Here is a 17902-nt window from a genome sequence, read left to right as displayed (position 1 = left end):
GCTGATCCCCCTCTAGTCTCTTCTAAAGTGAGGTTCTTGCTCTGAAGAAAGCATAGTAGACCAGGGTTCACACAGCCCAGAAGACCAAATGCATTTAAGGCATTTATGGCGTGTGAAGCCAGGTGTGTATGGGAATGTGGAGGAGGTTCATTGCTAAGTTAAGCCTATTCAGAATGGGGGGGGAGGGGTGGTAATGGTGGTGAAATTCACAAGTGTAAAGCTGCAGTGTGTGTGTGTTTTACAAAACCTTCAATCGTAAAGGGACAAGCAGTCAAGAAATGTGCTGCAGACTAGCACTTGGTAGAGCAGTCATGAAGGCCTTGGAAAAGATAATTAAAGGCCATGATGGGTCTATACCTACAAAGATCAGAATCATGCAAGTCATGGTATTCCCTGTGACACTCTAAGGAAGCAAAAATTGGATTTTGAAGAAGATAGGAAGGGTATTGACTCTTTTGAACTTTTGGTGTTGGCGAAGACTCCTGAGAATACAGTGGACAGCCAAGAAAACAAACCAATGGATTATCCAACAAATCAACCCAGAGTTCTCACTCAAGGCTCAAATGACAGGCTCAAATTATCCTACTTTGGACACATTATGCGAAGACCCAGCTCTCTGGAGAAGGCTCTAATGCTGGGAAAAGTGAAGGAAAGAGAAGAAGAGGACAACCAGCAGCAAGGTGGATGGACTCAGTTACAGTAGTGATGAGCGCAGCATTGGAGGACCTGAAAGACCAGGTTAGGAATAGACTGTCATGGAGAAAATCCATCTATGTGGTTGCTAGGAATCAAAAATGACTTGATGGCGCATGATCAATCAAACAATCAACCATAATATATACTTCTCAGGGCAAGTGTAGTTCAGCCTTCCTCCTCCTAACGTGAATTCCTGGGTTTGGAGGAATTGCAGTAGGGCTGCCAGATGTGGGCAGCAGAAATCCAAAGGACTGTTAGATGGGAACCAAAGGGTCAAGTTTCCTGTATTGCCTTGCTGCCATTTAGAGGGCACCTGGTTCTGAGAGCTCCAAAAGGTAGTACACTGCATTTGAAGGCACCTGGATTGGAGAGAGCAAGCGGAGCTACCTGTAATGCCCCATAAAATAGCAGGATGGGGAGTCAACCAAGCACCCTATGATAGCTGCTCTTCATGGAGGGTGGGTTCTGTTACAATGACACCCAGCAGTTGGGACTGGGATTGGCCTTAAAGAGAAAGTCAAATGTTTGCGTGTCTTGGTCTGTCCCTTTTAGCAGCTAGTATTTCTCAGCTGTTCAAAAGGAGGGCATGAAAGATTTCCCATCCAAGGCTCAGCCCCATAATTTCTGCCCCCAGGTGGTGGCTGGTATCTTCCATGATTGGCTATGTGCTTACCCCATGACCTGACTTTCCACCTGTCTGCAGAAGTGGTCTGAAAGGGGAAATTATTTCAGGGCATGCACAGAACCCTTTTCACTCAACCCCGCATTATTGCACTCCTGCACTAAATATTAGATGCTGCAGCTTCCCAAATTACGGTTAAGTATTTCATCAAATAAAGCTTCGGTTTTAGACAACTTGAGCCATAAAATCACTATTTATTAAACAAAATATGAAACACGAGGCGGGGGAGAGAGAAATGGGAATAAGGAAAGCATATGATACAAGTTCCCCAATCAAAAATACCCCACGTCTCTTTGTATAACTCAAGCATCGTCATCATCATCACTATTACTACATTTCTTCCTTGTATCCCAGCTGTTGAGAATGTAAGTGCGCTGCTTTACTCAGGAGGACGGTAACGATCCTCTGGAAGGTCAAATAGGTTAGAAAAGAGCAGCAGAAAAAGCGAGAACGCTTTGGTAAATTTCAGCCTGCCCTTCGGAATTGATTACTTTGTGTCACGTGGGATATCCTAGTCCAGTTGCACCTACAGCAGGCAGCTCTAGCCTCCTCCCTCCAACTGACTTAAATTGAGGGGTTTGGAACTGAAATCATACCTGGGAGTAAATCCTATGTAACAACCACCCCCCTACACACACACATTTTGAGTAAATATGGCACAAGGGAAGCGGCAGGATTCCTCTGATTTCCAATAGGCATCTAATGGGGCTAGTAGAACCCAGACCCAGGAAACAAATGTAGGCTGGGCAACGTCAGGCTGCAGTGAAGAAGTCATGTTTTTAATCCATTGGGTTATGTAAGCCTTCCTAAATATAAGAAACTAGCATATAAAGGAGAAATTATTTTTCTGGACTAGCCTTCTGTTTGCAGGCAAGAGTTATAACTTCAATGAAACTTGAGTATAGGTCTTACTGAAGGTCCTTTGGGAGTTTCTTCTAAGTAGACACATGTATAGTAGATTATATAGAACTGTGATGTAGGTGGGAGAGAATTCACGTTGGTGATCTTCTACTTTAGGACTCAGAAACTGACATGTAGCTGAATTTGGTTTCATCTAAATTTAAGCAGCCACCCTAAATGTGCTCAACTGGAAAGGTAATTTTTCTCTGAAAACCAGCCTAAAGTGGGTTTAGTAGGGGTGTCCGTAGGATATGGTCAAAAAAGTTGAGATAACAACCACAATGTAGCAATCAAAGTTCTGCCTTTTTTCTGTATGCATTGCATGTTTTAGAGATGCCAGTTTAACTGAAAAGCTGCAAAAGGCAAAGTCAATTAAGAGCAATTATTATTTAATAGATAATTCCCAGTGCATGTCAGCAATCTTCATTATGGGGATTAACTCCACATGTTAGTCATGTTCAGCAGAACAGCTCTTCCACTCACATGTATTCTATCTGAAGGGCCTGCAGTCAACTAACTGCTAAATAAATTCTTAGTGACGGGCAGCTGTAATGTGTTGAGAATTATCTATTTACTAATTATAACACTTGATGGCTTTACCTCCTGCGTCTTTCATTTGATTAGCAAGTACTCTTTTGGTAGGTCTCCTGGGGAACTAAAAGGTAAAAATTTCCCTAAAAGGCAAACACCCAAGAAGCTGTGTATACACCACACTGTCAACCTCTTGCTAGAGCTCACTCAGAGCATGTAAGAGTATGAAGCTCAAAACACGTGCTCCACAGCTACCTCCATGTGTACATCTACCATACAGCGTACTCAAAAGCAGCAATACTATCTACCAAAAAAGCATCTATCATTATCATGATCATTAGCTTTAACTTTGTCTAGGTTTAGGGGTATTAATAAGTTGTGTGAATCCTTTGTGTGAGTATGACTCATGAGTTAATTCAAGAAGTGGGTTAAGCATGTTGTCTGAACCCAGCATCATTCCTGGTTAGGTAAAATCCTCTCTTTGGCCACAAGACCATACAATGTGTCCCAGATCTTAGATAAAGTCCCACAGGAATCCTGCAAAAGTTGACTCCAATTTTTAATATGAAATTAAATTAAAATAGGGAATAAGTAAATGAATTCCTTTCAATACTTTTTTTTTGGTGGGGGCGTCAACCTTGCTTTTTGTTTGCAAATGACATGGATAGCACCAGTGAGACTTGGGAGTAAGTCTTACTGAACATCATTTTGGAAATTTCTAGACCAGTGTTTCTCAACCTTGGTAACTTTAAGACGGGTGGACTTCAACACCCAGAATATAGCTGGCTGGGGAATTCTGGGAGTTGAAGTCCACCCATCTTAAAGTTACCAAGGTTGAGAAACACTGTTTTAGACAGTAGCATTGTAGACTTGATGGGGCTGTACCATACGTAGAAAAGCATTCTGAAATGTCATTTTCCACTGTAGGAGACAGAAAATATATTTGGCACATTACTTTGTCTTGACCCGGCTTGTTTTTATGAGTGCCACTTCTGGCATGTCCTTCAAACTCCAATTGTGGCCCTTGAACTTTGCAGGGTTTTTTGGTAAGTCTTTCCCATGATGTGACCACAAGCACATCGACAGAATAAGCATAAGTCCTTGTAAAGATGTTGAACTCCGGCAGCTGTGACTGGACTTCATATAGCGGTGCAATCTGAATAGCGCATTCTATCATGTGTTGTGATATTACAAACTCTGATCAAGTTCACAATCATGTTAGGTTATGGTCTGCTAAATCATGGTTTACAGAAGAAACCACAATCAGTTCCATTCATACACACTGCACTAAGTTGTTACCATTAACAAGCCACCCTGGCTGAGTTCTCATGACACAATAGGCCAAACCCAAATAAAGTACACTATGCCATACTAATCCATGTGTATGGTGATTGCACACCTCCTGATAATCTGTAATCAGAAATAGACACTTGGGTTGCTTACGCATTTGAACCCATTATTTAAAAGCAGCAACCATAAGCACATTTATTAGACAGCAAATCCCAATATGTAAAGATTTCTTTAGGAATAAACTCGTTTAATTTTGGGCTACACCAATTCTCTTTGAGCCTGTGAACAATATGATTAGATGAAGATGATAAATCCCAATTTCAAAAAATGCATTAGCTCTTTTTTTCAAATATAGTGAAGTCCATTTATCATTGCCCTCTGGTGTGTACCTGTATTTTAAATTGGATTCAACATTTTTCACTTTTAATGGGCATATTAGAAGCTTCTACTTTTGCACTAAAGATTTATTAAACTAAATAAATGCAGAGATAGACTCCTAAGTCTTCTCTTACTTAGAGAGTAAGACTTAAGACTCTTTCTTTTAAGCAGTTTATTTGAATACCCTAATCCATTTAATAGATTGCTTACTGATGGATATTGGGGGAGCCACTGGGAACTCAGTCAGAATGGTTAGTTCAATGTGCTATGCACATCCAGAAAATTGGCTTATCTAGTAAGCCATGGTGAAGTGAAATTTTTGTGAATGTGAATTGTTGTAGGTTTTAATTGTATATTTATTTATTGTTTTAACGTGTTGTGAGCTGCCCAGAGTCCCCCATTGGGGGGAGATGGGTGGGGGACTGACTAAATAAATAAATAAATAAATGGTGAAGTTAACCATGGATAAGCATGTCCTACAAATGCTGTTATCAAACAAATACTGTATTTCCATAACTGCACATTAAACCTGTGTACCCCTGTAACTTTCAGCAATGTGCCAGTGCTATTCCTTGTATCTAGTTCTGTAAATAAGGCCAATATCTCCTGTATTAACAGAACAGTACGAAGGCTTTAGTTGGACAATCAAATGAATCTGCCAGACCAGCAACAGGTAGTAGGTGGTAGTTCAGAGAGCTAGAGATAGTTAAGTTCAAACTGGTTTTAAATAAGGCATCTGAAAGACACTCCAATTGTTGCATTAGAACAAGATGCAAAATTAATAATAAGACTGCCAGTTTGGTCTAGTGGTGAACGCTCCAGGCTAGAAAGCAGGAGATGGTGAGTTCTAGTCCTGTCTTAGGCATGAAAGCCGGTTTAGTGACTTTGGGCCAGTCCCTCTCTCTCAGCCCAACCCACCTCACAGGGTTGTTGTTGTAGAGAAAATAGGAGGAGGAAGGAATAGTAGGTATGTTCGCCACCTTGAGTTATAAAAATAATAAAGGCAGGATAAAAAAAAATCTAAAAAAATAAGTATGAGACAATTTGCTTGTGCGATGCTTTCCCTGATGTTCATCACTAAATGAATTTTTCTTACAATGATATTACAAAGTAACTTTTCCCGTCTTTCTCCCAGATGCTTTGAGACTGCAAGTCTTAGAATTCCCAGATAGAATAACAATTGCAAAAAAAAAAAAATTGTTATCAGCCTCCCAATCAGTTAAAATTTCCACAGATGCTTTGAAGGCTTATTCTCTAAGTAAATTACATTTTAAAAATGTGCAACCAAACTGAACACTTTAATTCCTACTGATTTCCCACCTCATCCCACTTCTTAGTTCTTGGATTTTCCTCCTTCCTGAAACTCAGGTCTCATTGCATTTTTTTTTTTTTTTTTACATTTTCATTTTTGGAGCAGGCAGTTCTTCATGGATAGGAACTCCCTCCTCATCCTCCATTTGATTTCCCTCTCTTGAAGCCAGGGTGTTATAATGCCTTGATACCACCCCTCCATTTTTTTTTTTTTTTTTGGTACATAGACTGGAAAGGTGGCATTGCTGCTTCTCTGCACCGTTCTCAAGTTTACTCTTCCTCACTGAGAAAGCAAATGGAAGGAGGAAGCAACAGGGTAGGGTGGGACATTCAGGCTTGCATTCCCCAACTGGGGAGATGGATGCCCTTTCTATCCTTATCCAGCCTCATCCTCCCAGCCCCAGAGAGCAGCAGTCGAGACCCCTGGAAGATTGTGTGCATCTCTGAGGTTTTGCACAGTGGAAACGGAGGCCTGTCCTTCCCATAAGCAGCTTTTGGACTTGGGCATCTTTGGAGAAATTACAACTGTAATAAATAGATATGCCTTGCAAGAAGGCCAAAGGAAAATTCAATGATAAAAATTGAGGATAATTAAAAATTAAATATCCTCAGTGACTGGATGAACCTTCCCAATGAAAAGTTTTAGTTAGAAGACCAATAATGTTACAAATGTCTTAAGGCTCCTGTCCCCAAGGGGTTGCCTTCCAGATGTGTAAGGACATCTCCATGGGAATATGATGTTCAGTACTAGTTGACCCATATCATTCATAGATACTGTGAGCACTGAACAAGATTAGAAATAATAATAAAAACAATCAAGGGGTTGGAACATCTTCCCATTGAGGAAAAGCAATCCATTTGATGAATTTGATTGGAGAGAGAGAGAAAGGGAGGATTGAGGTAAGACATGGTAGAGAATTGTAACATTGTGAATGGAAAAAGTGAAGTAGAGAAGACATTTTGTTCCTCTTCCATAATATTAAAAAGTGGGTGCCTCCAACAGAAACTGAATACAACAGTATATTTGGGGTCTGCAAAATATAGTACTTTGAGTTCACAAAGTATAGTAGTTTGTTTCACAGTATAGAATTAATTTATGGAACTCAGTGCTGCAAGATGCAATAAGATTGGAGAAGATAGTTACAACATACTTAGCCAGATCAGTTAAAGACTAGTGCCTACATGTCTTTACCGTTGTAATCTGATTAGTTTTAATCTTAATTAAACTGAGTTTGTCCTTGGCTTGTTTTTTGCTTAGTGAGATGCACAGACTCAGCCCATTTGGTTATTTCATAGTGTAGCATATTGGGCTAATCCAGAAAACAGATTCTGTAATCAAGGAAAGTGTTTTGTGTGAATTAGCCAATAGGTTTGCAAGGCCAGCAAAAAACAGGCGGCTGCCTCAGAGAAGATAATGTCTTCTTTCATATCTATAAAATGCAGAATAAACTGTGTGACTCTTACATAACTCTGTCTTCTTGAGATGCAGTAAATTGTCCATGGAATTCAGGAAGAATAGTCAAGACATATACTATTGCTGTCTTCTAGCATCTGTTACCTAAGGCACTTGTCTGCTTTACCTTATGCTAAGGCTGGCCACATAGATTTGAGACGATGAGAGCCTGGTTTGTTTGTTTATTTTGATTTATGTAGCCTCCTCTTTTGCCAAAGTGACTCTGGGCAGGGAACAGAATTTAAGATTAAAACAACCGTAAGTGCATTTGAGAGCTGAGTGCACTTGGGAACCCAGCTGGCATTCAGGCTCCAAGACTGTCTGGAAGTGGGAATGTTTAGAATGTGCCTGAGAAGAATATGATAGTGCTGTTCAAATACTTAAGAGAAGAAGACGGTGAAGGCCTCTTTCTCTATCATTTCAGAGTGAAGGTCATGGAATAATAGATTTAAGTTTTAGCAAGGCTGATTCTATTTGTTAGGAAAAACTTTAAGAAAAACTTCCAGCTGTTAAGAGCTATCCAACAATAGAAACAATTACATAGAGTGGTGGGCTCTCTTCCAATGGATATATTAAACCAGAGGCTGGAGAGCCATTTGTTGGGGTTCATCCAATATATGGCAAAAATACTAAGGTGCCAAAAAAAAAACCAACCCCTAACCAAAATTAACACTAACTGAGTGTGACATGTTCTGTGACTGCCATCACTAGGTACATCTCTCCTGGTGGAATGTGTTAGTGAACTTGGCCCATGATTCTAATTTTCTTTGTCCCACCAAAGTAATGAGATCCTTGTTTGGTGATTATTATGGTGGAACATCACTGACAGGTCTTCCTTTCCTGGAGTTGCCTTCTCTACTGTTTGGTTCAGAATCCTTAAATTCCAACTGCTGAGCCTGGTTCGCAAAAAGTCCCAAAGTAAAATTCTGAATCCAAAAGCATCTTTTTGATAAAGGTGGTTCCCCCCGCCCCCGCCCACCCCCACCCTTGGTTGTGCCATGTATGTATGTATACCTCAATATTTTTCCATTTTGGGAAATGCAGTTGATCATGTTTGAGGACATAGGCAGAAAGTTAGGGCATTTCCCACCAGACTGAGATGGATGCCACATTCCTGCATTCTCATCTCAAAGCTCGTCAGTAGCACTTCTGTAGTTGAGCCAATTAAGTTCCCACACAATTGTGGCACAGGAGAAAACAGTGTTATTTGCAGTGTTAATGCTAATGCTGAGGGATGCATAGTTTCCCACCAGGGATAACTCTTGCTTCACCCTCTTTCCAGGTTCTTGGGTTCTCTGTTGAAGTGTGTGTGTGTGTGTGTGTGTTTTTCTATAATGTCTCTTTAAATGAGTGGCTTTTTATTCCTCACTAGAAACATACATGCAAAGGGGCAATAGCAAAAATTGCTAACTGCATGCCAAATTTCCCTTTCCCCAAATGTTGGCTGAAGGGACCTCTGATCAGCTTGTGGAGAATGCTAAGCACTGGGAAGATAGCAATGGAGAGGTCGCTCAGGGAAGGCAGGGAAGAAAATGATTATGGGGTGAAAATGGTGTCTGCACAGAAGTGGCCTTAGTTTTTAAACACAGCTCAGCTCAGTAGCTATACAGTACAGTAGCATCAAAGAAGAGGCATCAGAATAATTATCTTTTGGCTTCTTCTCCACATTGCCTTTTAAAATGTCCCTTTCCCTTTTTGTTTCCAATGAATGCATTTGGTTTGATTGTTGAAATACTCCTACTATTGTCCTTTAAGTTAATCCAGATGCATGAATTACTAAGTTGATTTGATGAGAGACAGCTGAATGAGATCATGTATAAATTGAGTGAAGGTCACAGACTTGGGTCTATGATCCTTCCTTGGAAAGACAGTCCTTCCCACATCAGTGGCTATGGTGGTGGAAAGACAATGGCATGTTGGAAAAGGCTGGGATAGATTAAAGGGACTTATTAGTAGCAAAATCTCTTTATGACAAATTAAATAATAAGATTTTAGATCAGAACTGTTAAGCCTTAGGACAAAAGAAGGTGATTGAAACTTGTCTGGTTATCATACCCATGACTTTGGGGTCTACAGTAATTGGTTTCTCTCCACTGGTGGAAGGTTCTGATCCATCTGTCAACTGAACAGGGAGGGAATTGTCTGATGGAGAAAGGGAGCGGGGAGGACTTGTTCATTAGTAGAGCTGGGTGGGAATTATGTAACAATGCAAAAGACTCTTCCCCATAGCCGAGCCTATAACCTCTCCAGGGGTCTCCGTGTGGGGAGCTTCAGGAGTTGGCAAAAGTCACTCTCTTCCCATCCCACCAAGAGAACCTTAATTCAAGGAGCTTTCACTAAGTGGAAAGACACCATGGGATATTACCCATTATGAGCCTTGATTGCTAAATAAATATCTGTGTTCCAGGATGGTATCTCTAAGAAGCTAAGAACAAGCATGAGGTAGCTGTTGCCTTCTTATTTGACTTGTAGGTTTTCTTGAAACTCGTGCCTTGTCATCTGCTATAGGACACTTTTTAGACTTTCACAAAGCACTGTATAGAAAATCATACTAAATAATAGGGCAAATGGCAGTCCAGCAGTTTTTTAAGGATTTTATAAAATATAGAGTGTAATAGTATTTTTACTGAGTGCTTGAGGAATTGGCCAAAGTATTAATATGGGGGGGGAGAGAAGGGAGATATTAACATTCATGCCGTGATGCACTATATCATGTTTAAGATGAATTATTCTCATGAAAACAGGCAGACTTTGTTGAGGTTATAAGCATACCTCCACCATAATTTAATCATATTTGGACTTTGGTTCCAGTAATTGAATATATATAAACATTCTGCTTCAGGAAGAGAATAATTTAAATGTATATAGCCAGTATTGACTTTGGAGCATGTTGTAGGTATTAATCATATGAAATCAGGAAGGAGCAAAGTTATATTAAGGGGAGGGGAATAACTGAAGACATTTTGCCGAGGACAAATGGACTACATTTCCCCCCTGCTAACAAGGCAGAAGTGATTATTTCTTGATGTGTGTTCTCCAAACATGCTATAGTATGATCCTTCACAAAGTCCACTTTCAAGGCTTCCAAAGTTGTTGTTTTTTTTAAAATCACATCTGAAACCAAGCTGCCTTTAAAAAAAAGGTTATATCCTTTTGTTCAGTCCAGTCCCAGCTTCCAACTTTGAGCACATAACTCCTCAGGTAAAGTTAAAATATATGCTATAGCTTGGAAGAAGCAGGGCTTAATACTTGACCATAAGATATCTTCAAGTACAGCTACCATCAAATTAATTGCTTCAGACAACCAGAGAACTAGCTACGTGTGGTCCTTTTATTTATACCCCTTTTTATTTTCGGCCCCCATGGTCCAGTACAATTGCAGTTGCCCCCAAATGGCTATAATGTACTTCCTCAAACAAACAGAAGACTAAACAGAGGAAAAAAAAAATCCAAATTCAGTGTGTGATCCAATCTTAGTTGATCCAAACTGGGATTTACTGTTCCACCTGAGATATACAATTTGGGCAGTTCTTCACACACAGATTTGGGCTGAACTTGATATCATTTTGAGCAACATCATACCTAAAGTGTCCATCGAGTAACATCTATTTGAGTCAGCTCTGTGGTTTATCTTCTGATAGAATAGATAAGGTTCTTGGACTTGTGTGTACCACTAGTATGTTAAAGCTTGGCTTTAAAAGGTCTCTAAAGACTTCTGCCTGATGACTGACCAGGTAATTAATTCTTCTTTCTTCTATGTGGAATTTCTGAAGCCTTAAAGGAGGCAGGGGTGAGGCCCCTGCTTAAGAAACCATCTTTGGATCCAAACAGTTTTAACAACTTTCAGCCCATGCCCAATATTCTATATTTGGCAAAGTGGGTGGAGAAAGTAGGGCTGCTGCTGCTCCAAGAACTTTTAGATGAAATGGATTGTATTGATCCCTTTCAGTCTAGATTAAGACCTAATCTTCACCTTGGTTGCCCTAATGGATGATCTATACTAGGAGAGAGACAGAGTGCAACCCTTGTGTTTTCTGGCAGCTCTTGGTACAACAGACTACTGTATGCTAAAATGTTTGGGAGAAATGGGATTTGAAAGACATTCATCCCCAATCATTCCAGGGAATTAAGTAGAACTTCCCCAGTGTTGCTCAGGAGATGTCCGCTTTATTCCCTGGAATGATTTTCTGTGAGACTCCTGCAAAGTTGTCTTGTCTTCTATGTCATTTAGCACCTAAATGAAGCCACTGGGGAGGATCCTTCCCAGGTTTGGAGCTAAGTGCCACTTTGTGTGTGTATTTGTGCCTTCAAGTCAGTGTTGACTCCTGGTGACGGCCTGGATTAGTCCCTGCAGTTCTCTTGGCAAGATTTCTGAAGTGGCTTGCCATTGCCATCTCCCTAGGGTTGGCCCAAAGTTACCCAGCTGGCTTCATGCCTAAGGCAGAACTCATGGTCTCTCAGTTTCTAGCAAGTGCCTTAATCACTACACCAAACTGGCTCTCTTTGTCACTTCCATGCTGATATTACTCAGTTATACTTCTTTTCTGCTCTATTAGATGTCTCAAGAGATTGGTTGTGGGAGAATAAACTGACACTAAACTCAAACAGTTGGAGCTGCTACTGATTCTGAAGGTTGGACTTCAGGATTTAGGAGATATGTTTGTTTTGGATGGAATTGCACTCTCATTTAAAGAGCATGTTTTCAGTCTCTTCATTCCAGCATTGATAGATAGCCACCATGGCAAGGATAGCCTTTTTCAGCTTTAGTGATAAATCACCTGTGTCCCTATCTGGAAAAGAGAAAGTTGGCTGTGCTGTCTTATGCACTGGATTAAGACTGGATTACTGCAGCACTCTCTTCCTGAGACAGCCCTTGAATATTATTTGGATTCTGCAGCTGACCCAGAATATGGCAACATTATTCTTGAGCTGTTCTCTTTAAAGTCCCAAGTAACTCTCATTTTGAAATAGCTTCACTGCTGGTTGTCTTCTGAACCATTCACTGTATTCATGATTGAATGTAAAGTCAACTATTGCTTATGTCCAAGCCAATTACAAAACCACCTCTTTCCATACCATCCACTCTGTGCAATCAACAGAGTGCCTTTTCAATGCCTCATACATATCAGATTTCCCATATATAAACCTAGACTTGAAATGGTTAATCCAAGATTCTCAAAGCTCTGATCAATAACATTTATTAGAAAGAAGGTTAAGGAACAGCACAAGAATTTTAGCAAGTCCTCTACTTTTAAATGAGAAACTATATATAAGCAAACTAGGGTGGCCAAGTCTTCTCAGGCTCTTTCTATGTAAGGGGTGGAGGGCAGATATTTGTCTGAATCTGTTGTTTTGGAAATGTCAACTTGACTTCTTATCAATTTGAGAACTAGCTGTCACACCATAAATACATTTGTACTCAACAGCCAGTTTGGCTCTTTCCATAGTTGGCTCTATGTAACTACTATTAGAGTTGAATATTGTTTAGAAGAGAGCTGAAATCATATTTATTTACCCAAGTATTTTAATATTGTTGTCATTTTCATTGTTTAACAATTAATAGTTGTTAATTGATCAATAGTTTAGTGGATTGATACAAGGTTGCCAAGATGTAAAAAATATGGGCAATGTATAAATCTTTTAAATAAATAAAACACTGTGACTCCTAGCGTTACACACATGTGTGCAACATGCCTCTGCGGCTTTGCATCATTGCCTACTATGGCTTCAGTCATCTCCCAAAATGTAAAATGCAGCCCCTGGCCATCAAAGGTCTGCCCACCCCTGCCTTAAGGAAAGATTAAGCACTATTGATAGCCTGTATTAGTCTCATGATGTCTCTCTGTAGGAGCTATGTTGGCCCAAGATAGTAAAGATAATTGGTGGATATGATTCATCCCTATTTTTCCCACTAGGGCAGGTAGAAGTGGGAAGTGAGGAAAACAATAAACTAAAGGACATGCCAGCAATCTGGGAGTGAGGCTGGAAGAGACAGAGGTGAACTGAATTGCCCTCTATAAAAAGGCTCTGGAGCTGTTTTCCGTCACTGAAACTCTGTTGCAGTGGTTGAGGCTGTGGATCTCATCTTACATTCAACCAGTACATCTGTAAATAGACACATATTACCAAATGCCAGTACATCTCCAGTTATTTGGAGGAAGCCAAAGCTGTGAGAATATATATTCACATCTACTATGTTAAGTGTCTGGAGGATTACATATTGAGAGGGTAGCATTGCTTTATTTGCTGAGAAGCTCGTATCATGCTCTTCTGAGAAGAAAATCAAAATACAGCCTAAACTCCTAGAAATGTCTTTCTGAAGCACATATTTCTGTATTAATGGATTACTTAGTAAGCTTCCAGAATGGCCTATCCTTATTTTCAGCCGACCTTGAACCAATGCACGTATTTTTAAACCAAGTACAATTGTTTATTTCTTTCTCTGGTTGAACCACTGGGAATGTTGCCTGACTAAACAGAGTAGGATAGGTTGGTTTAATAATTAAGAACTGATTGGCATATTGTCATGGTCCAGTCATACTGCAGACCATAGTTTACCACCACCCATCTCCTTCCATCAGTATCAGCTTCTATTAAAGTAGATTCTCTAAACCAAATTCTGCATTTAAAAGTAGAATAATCAGATCAAAACTGAAAAAGTCAGTACCTTACTCATAGGGAACATGACATATTTGCTATAAGGATTCAGCTGAAAATAATGCTCTTAGAAAAACTGATCTCAGTCTTGACCACAATATTTGAAGTTTTTACCATGTGGGCTTGTATAGAGTCACCAAATTTTTATAGGAAAATTACTGATATCCAGAATGAGGCTACATTCAAGGGATAGAGCTAAGATAATATGTTTAAAGGATAATCTGGCTGGCGAACTTGGTGGAAGCTGGTGAGTTAGAACAAAATCAAGAGGATATTTTCCTTTGGTTCAAGGTTCATATTTGGACTTCAAGTGGTATGCTGGGAGCTGGTTTCCATAAAGCATGGGCCAAACTAAACAATTACAACCATTACCAGTCCTTCTAATCAGTACAGGTATTCCCCATGTATATAATCATTTCCTTTTTGTGTGCAAATTTAAACATTTGGCAGCTATTTTGGAGGCACACAAAAACCCAACATTTTATGGCCAGTAGAAGTCCATTCCAGAGAACAGAGAATAAGGGATGTGGGGAACACTCTAAACTTCAGGGCTAGGAAAATCTGGTTCAAATCTCTGTTTATTCAGGATCATTTATGTCAGATCTTAACATACCTCCCAGGGTTGTCATAAAGAGAAAAAATGAGGAAAAGCTTATAGTTCCTTGGACTTAATGAGGAGAGGGAGTTACATAAATTAATAAAAATAACATACTGAACTTGTCATGAAATAGTTTTAAAATAAGAATTGTGATCCTTTTCTTTGACTTTTCCAGTTTTTCTGGGGAGTTAGCTCCTCCTCCAAAAATATTTAGACAAACAATTCACTCAGTGTCAGCATCTGCAAAGAAGGGTGATCATCAAAGTTGGAGATCCATTCCTAACGTCATTTAATATTATTCTAATATTGTTGAAGGAAGTATCAGCTTGGCTCTTGTTCTGCCCAGTTCTCTCTCTCTCGTAATCATTATATTAGTATTCCATCTTTCTTTAAGAAGCTCAGGATGCCATACTTAGGGTCAATTGTCATTTTATCCTTATGACAACATTCCTTAAGGTAAGTTGGCTGAGTTAAGTGACTTACCCAGTCAGCTGGTGACCCTTTTGGCTGAATGGAGACTTGGACTTGGGGCTCTTTTGCCCCAACATGCTAACTACTAAATCATACTTGCTGTCTTGACCCATTGTATGTTTGCTTCACCAGTATGACTTGACAATAGAATTTCATTGAATTAAATTTTTCCAGAAGAGAATTTTCAGTAAAAAGATTGGACTGTTTTTAGTGATTCCACCAACACAGTTGAAGAATCCTGCATCTCCAATAAGAACATTCAGCAAAATCCACAGTATGTTTCTGTTGGCAGATAAAGTAGAGAATTGGGGGATGCCATTTTCAGCCAACTGCTACTAAACAGCCTAAGTTGGTTCAGAACAATAAAATACTGACTGGTTTGCCACTCTAGAGATGCCCCATTTCAGAAGCTTTACGGCTTTTGGCTAAGTTTGCTGGGAATTGAAATTTGAGTTGAACTGAAGCTTGAGATACTAAGTTGGGATAGGTTGATATAATAATAGTTGTAGCAGGTGCAATTTATTCCATCACATCTGTCGCAGTTTATTTCATCATAGAATCATAAATCTACATCCAGATTTCCTCTTCTATATCAATAGAGTTTTAAAACCAAGAGCATCCTTGCACTTTCCCCCCCTTTCTAAATAATTCTCTACAACTTTCAAGCCGTTAAAGCATATTCTGCAGCAATTCCCATATTTCAGGGTTTCACAGCATAATCCAACGTCAATGCTATTCTGTGACTGCACAATAGCTTAGCCACTCACAGCCACCTGGTAGAGACCATGACGATGTCATATGCATCATGTCGTCATGCAGATGGTGCAACTCATATCATTTGCACTATCACATCATAATGCATGCAGTGTCATTCCCCCATCCCATCTTTTTATTTATGTATTTATATGGCTCTAAAACTCAAATTATGTGACTCTAGGCAGCATTCAAAGATTTAAAAAATCCCAAACCCATAAACAATTAGTACAAAATAGCATAACGCATTAAAACATACTAAGCAAAAAATGGTGTACAGGAATCAAAACTTCTACAACTTCAACAGCTCATGCGGGCATCTCTTCCCATAAAATTTCTTCAGACTTCACAAAGTGGCTAACCAGAGTCATAAGATCTTCTTAATATTCTTCCAGCTTTCTCATGAGACATTTAATTTTTAGGATTTGGGGGCAGTGTTTGGGGGCAATGAAACCCTTGGCACCTGCTAAACGCCGCCATGTTTCATAGCTGTACCCTTAGAAAGTCCATTACAGTGAGCTTCTGTTAGCTCCTGCACTCTACATATGTTGTCTACAACTTCCATCATCTATGACCAAAGACCATGCTGATTAGGGTTACCACCCAGCTATGAATCATTCTAAGTTTCTAACAATGAAACTTTGGCCAAATTCTGACCTGCTATTATGATTTGAAATCTGGCCAATCCTACTGAACAGCAAAACAGATGTGTGGAATATAATGGAATTAGGAAGCAGTGAAAGGTTGGCATCTGTGATACAACCGTATCTTCCCAGAAAATCTGTCCTCTTTTTTGGTAAAGGACCAGTTCTCTCCAGAAAAAGAAAGATAGCGATTTATCAGTCATAATGCTAATGCTGACTTGCTTGTAATAATATACTGTGAGTTCTTTTCTATGGTGAAGAGCTAATAATAAAGGCGACCTCATCCATACAATTTTGAGTTTCCATCCATATGGATGGTCTGCTCTCCACTGATGAGTATTTTGCATATAAAGATCTGCTTGTTTTTCTTAAGCACATTAATGGCATGAGTGCAAATTGTTCTATGTATGCATCTGTTTTGGAAAATCCAGATTGACCCATTGCCTACTAAATGCTTTGGAGTTGGGTCAGGGGGGCTTTTCTCCTCTCTCCCTGGAGCCTGGAGCTTCTACACTTTCCATTTTATGCAAATTGGCTGTGACCCAAAGGCTTCTGGCAATTGTCCAGTGCAATTGTTTTTCCTGGGCTTCCCTCCCCTCCCCCTCCCCCTTTGTTTCTTCTTCCAGCCATTGGCTTAAGTGATGGCATTCTCTGTTAGAAGGATCTGTTGTAAACACACATTCATTGATTTGCATTTGTTGGAGAGAGAAGTTAAAATGAGCGAGAAGGTCTCCTTGCTTTTTTTTTCATGCAGAGCCAGGGAAACCTTTTCTATTGATCCTATTGATCCAATCTTTCCCTTTAAGGAAACAGCCTAGTTAAAAGGCACCCCTCCCCCTTAACCCCTCCCCTATGTTCAATAACTTTAGCCTTTATGCCTGCAATATTCTTTTAAGTGGTTTCATCCTAGTAACAATGAATGGTATTTAAACAAGCAACTGAAAGAGAAGGATCTTGATAATATTCAGCATGGCTTCCTGAAAAAGAATGGTGATATATCAAAGTCAACATCATGGTGCCCATGGATGCGAGTTTGCCCCTGGCCACTATCCATGATGCCTTTTTGATCCTGTTGATTTTTTTAAAATATTCTTTTAATAGAAACAAACTAAGTCAGAGACAGCAGATATGCAAAATACCATTCTCAAGTTTTAGCCTTATTCAAAAGAATCCCTTTGGGCTCACAGAGACCCTATAGGCAGTCTTAAGAAATAAAAATGGAGGGTTGCAATGTCATTTTTTGCATCCAGAATAAGCTGTTCTTTCTCATCAGTTGCTAATCAAGATAACAGTTTTTCCTTATTTATGGACAGGAGTGTGGCTGTCAGAGGCTGAGTTAAAAGCTGGTGGGGTAGAGGTTTAGTCCCCACAAATCAGCTAAGGTCTGCAGCCCAATTGCATCTTATGCCTGCTTAAAAACAGCACATACTTGACAGGCAAAAGAAATAAACATTTCTTTTTATCAACCAGGAAAACACACACACACACACACACACACACACACACACAGCTAAAGAACAGGGAATCCATGCTACGCA

The 17902-nt window shown here is 39.7% G+C and overlaps 1 protein-coding gene across 2 annotated transcripts in view; it reads left to right on the top strand.

The window, feature by feature from the left end:
* Positions 1–17902, top strand: part of ONECUT2 (one cut homeobox 2) — a 116482-nt gene that overhangs the window by 12922 nt on the left and 85658 nt on the right. The gene's annotated exons all lie outside the window — the stretch shown is intronic.

The sequence above is a fragment of the Python bivittatus genome, unplaced genomic scaffold, assembly GCF_059951505.1.
Source record: "Python bivittatus isolate LINGU-HERP-01145 unplaced genomic scaffold, Pbiv_v1 ctg000570_np1212, whole genome shotgun sequence".
Lineage (NCBI taxonomy): Eukaryota > Metazoa > Chordata > Lepidosauria > Squamata > Pythonidae > Python > Python bivittatus.
The sequence above is the reverse complement of the archived record's forward strand: the minus strand, read 5'-3'. Positions and strand labels throughout refer to the sequence as shown.